Raw genomic sequence first — 8,285 nt, forward strand, 5'->3', positions numbered from 1 at the left:
ATGACCAGGGGAGAGGCACACTCAGGGATGCTGGGGGTGGGGGTGGGGGTGGGGACGGGGATAGGGCATGATTCCCAGAAAGACTCCAAGATCTGAGCTTCTGGAAGGTCTATCACACTCTCACCCTTGATTCTATCCTTTTTTCTTACCTACGGTTGGTTTTCTAGTTCCTAGACCCAGGCTTCTCATTCTTTCATGGCAAGATTTTTCATACTTCCTAAAGCGACGGGAGTTACCATTATGGTCTTGTCCAATAGGCAGCCTAAAAAGGACCAGCCTACACCCAAAAGGTGAAAAGAAGCAATGTGCCTAAGGACAAGATATGAAGGTGCCCCTTCAGTGAGGTATGCCCTGACGTGTCTCCCAAAGCCAGCTCTTCCGAGCTGGGGGTCCGCGGGCTTTCCGTGTAGAGTTTCACTCGCTTTCTGGCTTCTAACCCAGAACATAGCCCTTTCCCTTTCCATCCCTTTGCAACCTTCTGGCTGAGGGTCTTTAGCGCCCTCTGGGTAGAAATCTTGTGTCGACAAGAAGCAGTTCTTCAAGTGCCATCTCTGGATGGTCTGTCTCACCGAGCAGCATCAGGAGGCAGCCAGAGCAGTAGCAAGTGGCGCCCTCTAGTGTTAGGTCCCCGCGTGGCTCTCTTGTGTATCAGCACTTAATGTCACAAGTGTTGCTGATTTGCTGTACACCATAGCCACTTGGTACCCTTTGGCAGTGGTTCATGATAGAACTCTGAATCTGAGGTCTGAGACCCACAGCACTCTGGGAATCTGGAGACCACGCCCTGCAGTTTCTCTTTTCTGGCTCCCTCTAGCTTTCTATCCCTCCTTTTTCTCAGCTCTCTCTTGTCACCTGTCCACTTCTGCAACCTTTACCCTGCCCTGGTTTACCTCAATGACTTAACTGCCTCTCCTTTAGGTGTCAGTCAGCTAAGCTGGCCTTGGCGCTTTTGCAGCTAGACCACGTTGTGGCTTCTTGTCTACTCCTGATGTCTTCTTCCTGCCGTGATTGCTCCTGGGCTGGTTGGTCGACCACTTGACTCCTTCCACAACCCCATTAGACTGGAGTGACTTGGGGTGTCAAACTCTACCAGGAGTGACTGGGGCACCTTCTCGGGCCCCTTGGGAGCTGGGGACCTGCCATGTGGTCAGCTGAGATGCATCTGGCTGCCACGTTGCTTTCATAGCTTGCCTGCCAGCCCCCCAGCTCTCTGGGTCACTCCTCTTCTGATGTTGCCACCATACTCGGCTCAGTTACCACGCTACTGGAGGTTACCAGCTCAGCCCACACTACTGGAGGTAAGCAAGAGAAAAAGCATCCTAGAGATTCACTGGGCTAACGCCTTAACACAGAGGCAGACAGCAGCAGTTGAGTATCTCCTAGCTGAATCACCAACTGAGAATTAGCAATCGGCATATATAGCCCAGGAAAGGGAGTTTGAACCAGTTATGGCCACTTGTCTGGACCAGTCACAGCCACGTTTTACTTAACACAGACATTTGTTTGAGTTGATCACAGCCTTACTTCTTAGCACCAGTAACAGTCACTGGGGTTTGCGTTTTAGACCTATCGAAAGCCTTCATCTTAAGCACCGGTCATAGCAGTCCATCCGCTAGACTGTCGGAGGAGGCCTGCCCCTCTCTGGTTAGGGTCTGCTAGAATTCATTAGTGTTCGTGATGTCAAAAGTCAGGTATAAACTATTTCAAATGGCCCTGGCTGAGGCTGTGCTTTTGAGACTTACAACAATAAGCCAAATTCATCAAGTCATTTCCAGTGTTCTTATGTGGAGACTGTTCAAGATGGCGCAGGCTGGCAGAAAGGTAGCCAGGCTGAGAAATGATGACCCCATTGTTCAAGGCAGTCAAGGTCAGCAAGGACGAGGCCAACAGCTGCTCTTCCCATACTTTTGCTATTTATAGGGAAAGGAATATGTCATTAGCACAAGTAGTGAGTTCAATCAATTTTAGCAGTACTTTCTCCCGTGCTCTGGTAGATTCTTACTGCTCTTTCCTGGTATCCAGTCAGGGCTGGCCTGGCCTGTTATTGAGGGCAGTCCCCACTCCAGTGAGCTGTCTATCGAGCCAGCTCCCCTCTGAATTGTTACTTGTCTATGACAAGACCTAGAATGTGTAAAAGGGATCTGGGTCCTACAGTGACATCAATGCCAACCATATCTGTGTCACCTGAAAACTACTAGAAATGCAGGTTACCCAGGCAGAGCCTGGGTCTACAGATCAAAAACAGAGAGTCCCTGACACCCGGAGTTTAAAGGGTTTGTTGTTCTATTACCAACAGGAGATAGATTCATTCAAGGCTGGCCTCCGGGAAACATTTTTCTGTCATAGATATCTATGGGAAGCTAGGGAGGGTCAGGGGTACAGGGAGTGCCTCAGGGCCATGGAGAAGTTATAGTAGATGGGCAATCCCTGCACTGAGCTGTCTCTCTCCAGTGCAGCCTTCTTTGTTTCTTTGATCTGACCTTGGGACTTTGACCTTTGGGAGCAGTATCTGGATTTTCTTTGCAGACAATTACATTTACTTTTCTGTAAGTTAATTTGTTCGGAATGAGGAGAGGCACTACAGAAGCTTCTGTAGACCCTAGTGTGCCACGTGAGAGGGATGGACCACCACCATGTGAGAGTGACAGGCCACTGAGGGGTTAGGGAAAGGGGTTTAGAGTGAAGTAAAAGTAACAGTTTCTCTGAGTGGACTCAGGACACGCTCCCTCCTGGGAATCCTTGCCTTTCTCACTGAGTAGCCAAGCTGCAGCAGGGGGTTAAGCCTGATCAGAGTAGGTTTTCTCAGAAGGTGGTGGCGTTATAGCTGTAGTTATCTGGGGATTCCTCAGTGACCCGTGCCTTATCTCAGGATTATATATAAACTCATCTCATTGTATTTTTCTGTTCATTTTACATCTGCAACTAGATTGATTTCCATCTGCTAGGGACTCTGCTCACTCTGTCTGTCTGTCTATCTATCTATCTATCTATCTATCTATCTATCTATCTATCTATCATCTGTCTACCCATCTGTGTATCTATCTATCTATCTATCTATCTATCTATCTATCTATCATCTATCTACCCATCTATGTGTCTGTCTGTCTATCTATCTATCTATCTATCTATCTATCTATCTATCTATCCATCCTATGTGTGTCTGTCTGTCTATCTACCATTTGTCTATCTACTCATAGCTCCTATCCCTGAGTTCTAGCCTTGACATGTCTTTGGTTATTTGATAACCACTGGCTGACTTATGAATGAGTGAAATCATGAATGAATAGATACTTGTCGACATTTCTATCTCAGGTACGGTTCTATTCCTCCATTCTCCCAAGCCAAATAGCATTCTCCTTCATTCAGCAGACACGGCAAGCTTGGGAAATATTAATTCTTCCCTCTTTGCTCTTTCAGTTTATGAGAGAGAAGGTAAGTCCTTCCTGATTTGTGACTTTGATCTTATGGCTCCTATAGTTGCTCTGAGTGCCAGCTGTAGCTCCCTTCTGTCCTCCTGAGACTGTGGCAGCAGCAGAGTTATCTGACTGGTTCTGTCGGTGGATGCTGATCTTGTTGCGGTGCCATTGGAAAGCTCAGACTGTATCAGTCTGTGGACAGCTTTAAATCAGGGCTTCTTTCTGCCGCCATGCCACTCCAAACGAAGACGGGGAAGCATCTTGTTCCTGTTTGCCGTTTGTTTTTTGTTTTTTTTGTTTTTTTTTTACTTACTTACTCAGGAACCTTGCATCTTGTATCAAAAGCGTGCATATTTGGATCAGTTGGAAAATAAGGCAACTAGTCTTGTATGAGTTAGCACAAGTGATAAACTTGCCTGGCTCCCAAATGCATTTTTCTTCATCTCCACCCTCTGTGTCTATACATTACTTACCAATCCATGCACCACGAACTAACCAGACCTGCTTCCCACATCCCACCCTCCTACCAGCTGCCGAGTATGCACACAGGCCCTATGGGTGCAAGCTATTAGGCTGTTCCACTCGGTCACATGGCTTCACCCTTCCTTGGTTATCGTGGAGCATGGATAGGAGGGACTCTCTAGCTCTTGGGTCTGGATAGAGCAGTAATGGAATCTGTTAGGGACACTGATGATAATTTCATCTTGTAGGCATTTTCTATGTATTGCAACATATTCTTTTAGTCTTGTAGGCGGGGTTTAACTGTGACATGTGTTAGCCTTTCAAGTATATTTGAAATGATCTGTTGGAGCCAATATTATATCCCCCTCCCAGGCAAATAGCCTGTGGTGAGGACTCAGGAGATAGAAATTAGTGGAAGGAAACAGGGTTACTCAAAGCTGACCTTGAACAAGTAGACAAGTAGACAGGGTAAACTTTCCTCATTTCTCTCTCTTGGGGGGGTTCAAGATACAAAGAGAAATGGGGGGAATACGGGGAGACAATGGGCAGGGGCCAAGTCCTGGGGTCAGGCAGCACCACCAGCTTGAACCGAGGGTCTGCATTGAAGTGTGTAGAGTGTTGTATGGTGCTGTGAGTAGGTGTGTGCACCCAGAAGAGCCTTGGGATGGTGAAGTTCACAGTGGCAGTCTGGTGTCAGGGCACCTTTATCCGTGGTGTCTCCTTCCTTTGCTCTGGGGACCCTCACAATGGGCTTTGCTCCTTTGTCCCTAGTAAACTCAACACAGAAGAGTGGCTGCTCTTCAGCACAGAGGAGCAGGGAGGAAAGGAGGGCAAGCAGAATGGGTTGGGCTAGATTCTTCTGGTTTTCCTCTACTTACAGGATAAGGTGGAGTCACGATGGAGGTGGCCTCACTCCTCATCGCTGAGACCAGTGGGTAAGAAACAAGTTAAAGGAGAAGGTATTTGCTTGGTTTGAGGGCACAATCCATTATAGTGAGCAAGGTTGGTGGAGGGGCTGTGTGACAGTTTTGGGTTGCTGTGAATCGAGACCAGAGAGATGGAGGACAGAAGGAAGGCTGGGCATCTCTCTTCTTTGACCTGGTTCAGGAAACACTTGATATTCTGTCTGTCTGTCTGTCTGTCTGCTTGCCTGCCTATCTATCTATCTATCTATCTATCTATCTATCTATCTATCTATCTATCTATCTATCTATCTTCTATCTAGATATCTATCTATGGTGTGTGTGTATGTGTGTATGTTTGTATGTGAACATGCATGTGAACACATGTGTCTATGCCTGCCTGCTGAGGCCCGAGGAGAAGGTCTGGTGTCTTGGTCTATTCCCCTCAACTTCATTTTCTTGGGATGCATCTCTCGCTGAACCTTGAACTAGACTGGTAGCCAGCAAACTGGTCTTCCTGTCTCTGTGGTTTCAGGAATATGCGGCCATTCCTGGTTTATTACATAGGTGCTGGGGGTTTGAACTCGGGTCCCCACCTTCCACGGCAGGCGTTTTTACCCGCTGTGCCATCACTCCAGCGCTGAACTTAATGACATTCTTCTGAGGTCCAAACTGTGCCTGCTTGTGCTCTTGAATGATTACTAGAGCTCTGTTAGGCTCGCCTCCGTAATCACGCTGCAAAGGGCAGAGGCAAACTCTATGCATCGCGTGAAGCCCTGCCAAGCCTTCAATTAACATCGGGTCTTTGGACGCAATGGCTTACGTTACACTATTTCTTCCCATTTGAAGCTATTTCTTCTTTCAATACTCTGCCGGTGAGGTTCTTGTATGCATTTGTGTAAATTACATTATTTACATTTTAGGATAATGTTTGGGTGAAAATAGTGCCTTATGCCCTGTTTATAGGCAGTAAATACAAACATCTGGACATTCAAACTATGTAAGTCTTAAGGTTCTTGGTCTACATTTAGAACCTAGGACCTTTGGTTGTGATGTGTAACTCTCTCTCTCTCTCTCTCTCTCTCTCTCTCTCTCTCTCTCTCTCTCCACAAAGTGGTAGTAAATTCAGACTTGACTAAATGGTCAATAGTCAAATAGTCACTCGTTTTTACAGATTTCTTTCTATTTGGGGCATTGAAACAGATACCTACAGAAAGGGATTTCATATAAAGATCTATAAGCCCACTTAGCCCTCTGAATGAAGGGCAAGCCAGCCTACAGTGATGAGGACATATAACCCCCTTTTTCTTCCTGGCACCACCTACAGAGAAGTTAATATTCTAGTAATATAGCAAGGGATACTATTTTATTGACCCGCACAGACAAAATCAATGGGAAGAAAGCACACAATTTCATGGTAATCTTAACGTGCTTGCTAGGACACTTCACAATGAATGCTTGCTAAATGCAAGACAGATCTTGCAGATACTGCACTGATACACAGTAGGTGTTAATCTCAGTTTTCTGTGTCCAGCAAAGATGGACACAGTTCTTTCTTCCTAATTCCACTTTCAGATTATTCTAGGCTGAATTTATCCTGGAGGCCAGATCCCCACTACCGAGATCCAGCGTGTGGACTGAGCTGCAAAGCCCTGATTTCTATTCAGTCTCCGGTGTGTGTTTCCCAGTGTGCTGTAGCACCATAGGCCCAGCAGAGGTATGGGACAGGATGGGAGCTTATCTATAATTGTTCTCAGATTATCAGAAAAAGTAGAGAAAACCATGGGGGTGACTGAAAAAAAAACAGTGGATAAAGGGGTTTGTGGGGGTGGGGGAGATTGTCCAGGGACAGAGGTCAGTGTGGAGAGATACCCGATGTTACAGGGAGCGAGGGCAGGGTTCTGACCATGTCTTCTGCCCTTCCTTCTATTTCACACTACTGTTCCCCTTAGCTGGCTGGACTCAAGTAAGGGCCAGAGAGCCCAGCGAAGCTGACAGTACAGTACAGAATGGTTCTATTAAATCTTAAGGCTGGAGGGGGGGCGTAGAGGGTGCACAGTGAGGGGACACGCTGGCGAGGGCAATCGGAAGCCAGCCAGCATACATTAGCGAGTCTTTGTCAGACATGAGTGTTTTCTTCTGAGGCACGAGGCTCCAAAAGGTCAGCAATTTCACTTTCCGTTTGGATGCCTTTTCTGTTTCGGCAGCGGGATCCTCTGCTTGCAATTTGTTCTGGGAGAATGGCTCTGCTGCGGAGTTGGACGGGGAACAGAGCTGCCTAATAGTGAAACCTCGACCCGGAGGTGTCTGTGGTTTCTAGGAAGTCTGGTGTGAGGGGTGACGAGCCCAGGAGGAAGCGCTGGCTTTCTTGTGGTTTGATGAGGAGTTCAAATGCCATCCCCCTTCTTAAGGAAAGGAAATACCTCCTTTCTCTTAAGCGTCCACAGCACCTGGGTGCTGTTTTCCTGACAAACGGCCCCCTTTTCCTTCCTTCTTTCTGTTTTTATTTTATCTTTATCATATTAAACTGGGTTATGTAAGGGCATATTCATGCCAGTAACCAATGCATTTTGAACACAGTCCTTCTCACACTCCAAGAACCCCTTCTCCTTCTCCCCACTCCCTATTAGCCTTCTCTTTTCTTCTAAAATTCTTTCATCCATTTTCATGGCATCTGTACATGATTCTATGCATCTATATAAAACCCAGGGCACCGAAAAAGAGAAGAAATGTGATGTTTGTTTTTCTAGATTGACTTAATTATCTTATCCTGATTTTCTGTAGTGGCATCCATTTTCCTGAAATTGAATAATTTCATATTTTTTTTTGTTTTGATGGATGAAAAGCATTCCACTGTACACACACACACACACACACACACACACACACACACACACCCCACATTTTCTTGCAGATCCCTCTGCTGGGGGACTGCTAGGTTGTTTCTGTAACGTAGCTGGCGTGAACAGTGCTACCTAAAACTGTATGGAGATTCCACCCTCTGTCCCTTGCTTCCATTTTCTTCCTCAGCTAACTGTTCCCACCTTGAAGAAACATTTGAGATTTTTTTAATGAGTCACTAAAATGTTTGGTATATGACCACATTTCTTGTCCGTTTCTTTGTATTTTCCCCCCAAATTTTTTTTGTGTACATTTTATAAGTTGACTTATTGAAGAATTCCTTTGATCTAAATTCTCATTGTTTTAGCATAAAGTTGTTTATAAATAACATTTTGGTCTTAAATTTATTTTCTTTTTAAGTTTTTTTATAGTTGTAATTTATTTTTGTCCTTTTTTATTGATGTAGATGTTCAGCATGACAGATTTCCTCCAGTCATTTCTTTAGTGCACCCCATGAATTGGTAGGTAAATGTTTTACATTGTAACTGTTTTGCAAATTCTTTTAATTTCTGCTTGTATTTCTCCTTTGCCCAATATCTAGTAGGTCTTGTAATTTCCCTATTTTTTAATGCCTTCAATTTTCTTTTCTTCTCTCTCTTTGCAG

At 45.5% G+C, this 8,285-nt stretch overlaps 1 long non-coding RNA gene across 7 annotated transcripts in view; it reads left to right on the forward strand.

Annotated features, from left to right (window-relative positions):
- The window catches only part of LOC102555798 (uncharacterized), a 97,314-nt gene that overhangs the window by 5,591 nt on the left and 83,438 nt on the right, over positions 1-8,285 (forward strand). For 4 of the 7 annotated variants that reach the window (XR_010057114.1, XR_010057116.1, XR_005492695.2 and 1 more), the window contains exons 3-7: positions 258-344; positions 919-1,298; positions 4,759-4,813; positions 6,356-6,497; positions 8,088-8,142. This is a non-coding gene — a long non-coding RNA (uncharacterized LOC102555798). The remainder of the gene's footprint in view (positions 1-257; positions 345-918; positions 1,299-4,758; positions 4,814-6,355; positions 6,498-8,087; positions 8,143-8,285) is intronic. The other 3 variants (XR_005492701.2, XR_010057115.1, XR_005492696.1) reach the window with 3 other exon arrangements.

Source organism: Rattus norvegicus, chromosome 13, assembly GCF_036323735.1.
Source record: "Rattus norvegicus strain BN/NHsdMcwi chromosome 13, GRCr8, whole genome shotgun sequence".
NCBI classification, from domain to species: domain Eukaryota; kingdom Metazoa; phylum Chordata; class Mammalia; order Rodentia; family Muridae; genus Rattus; species Rattus norvegicus.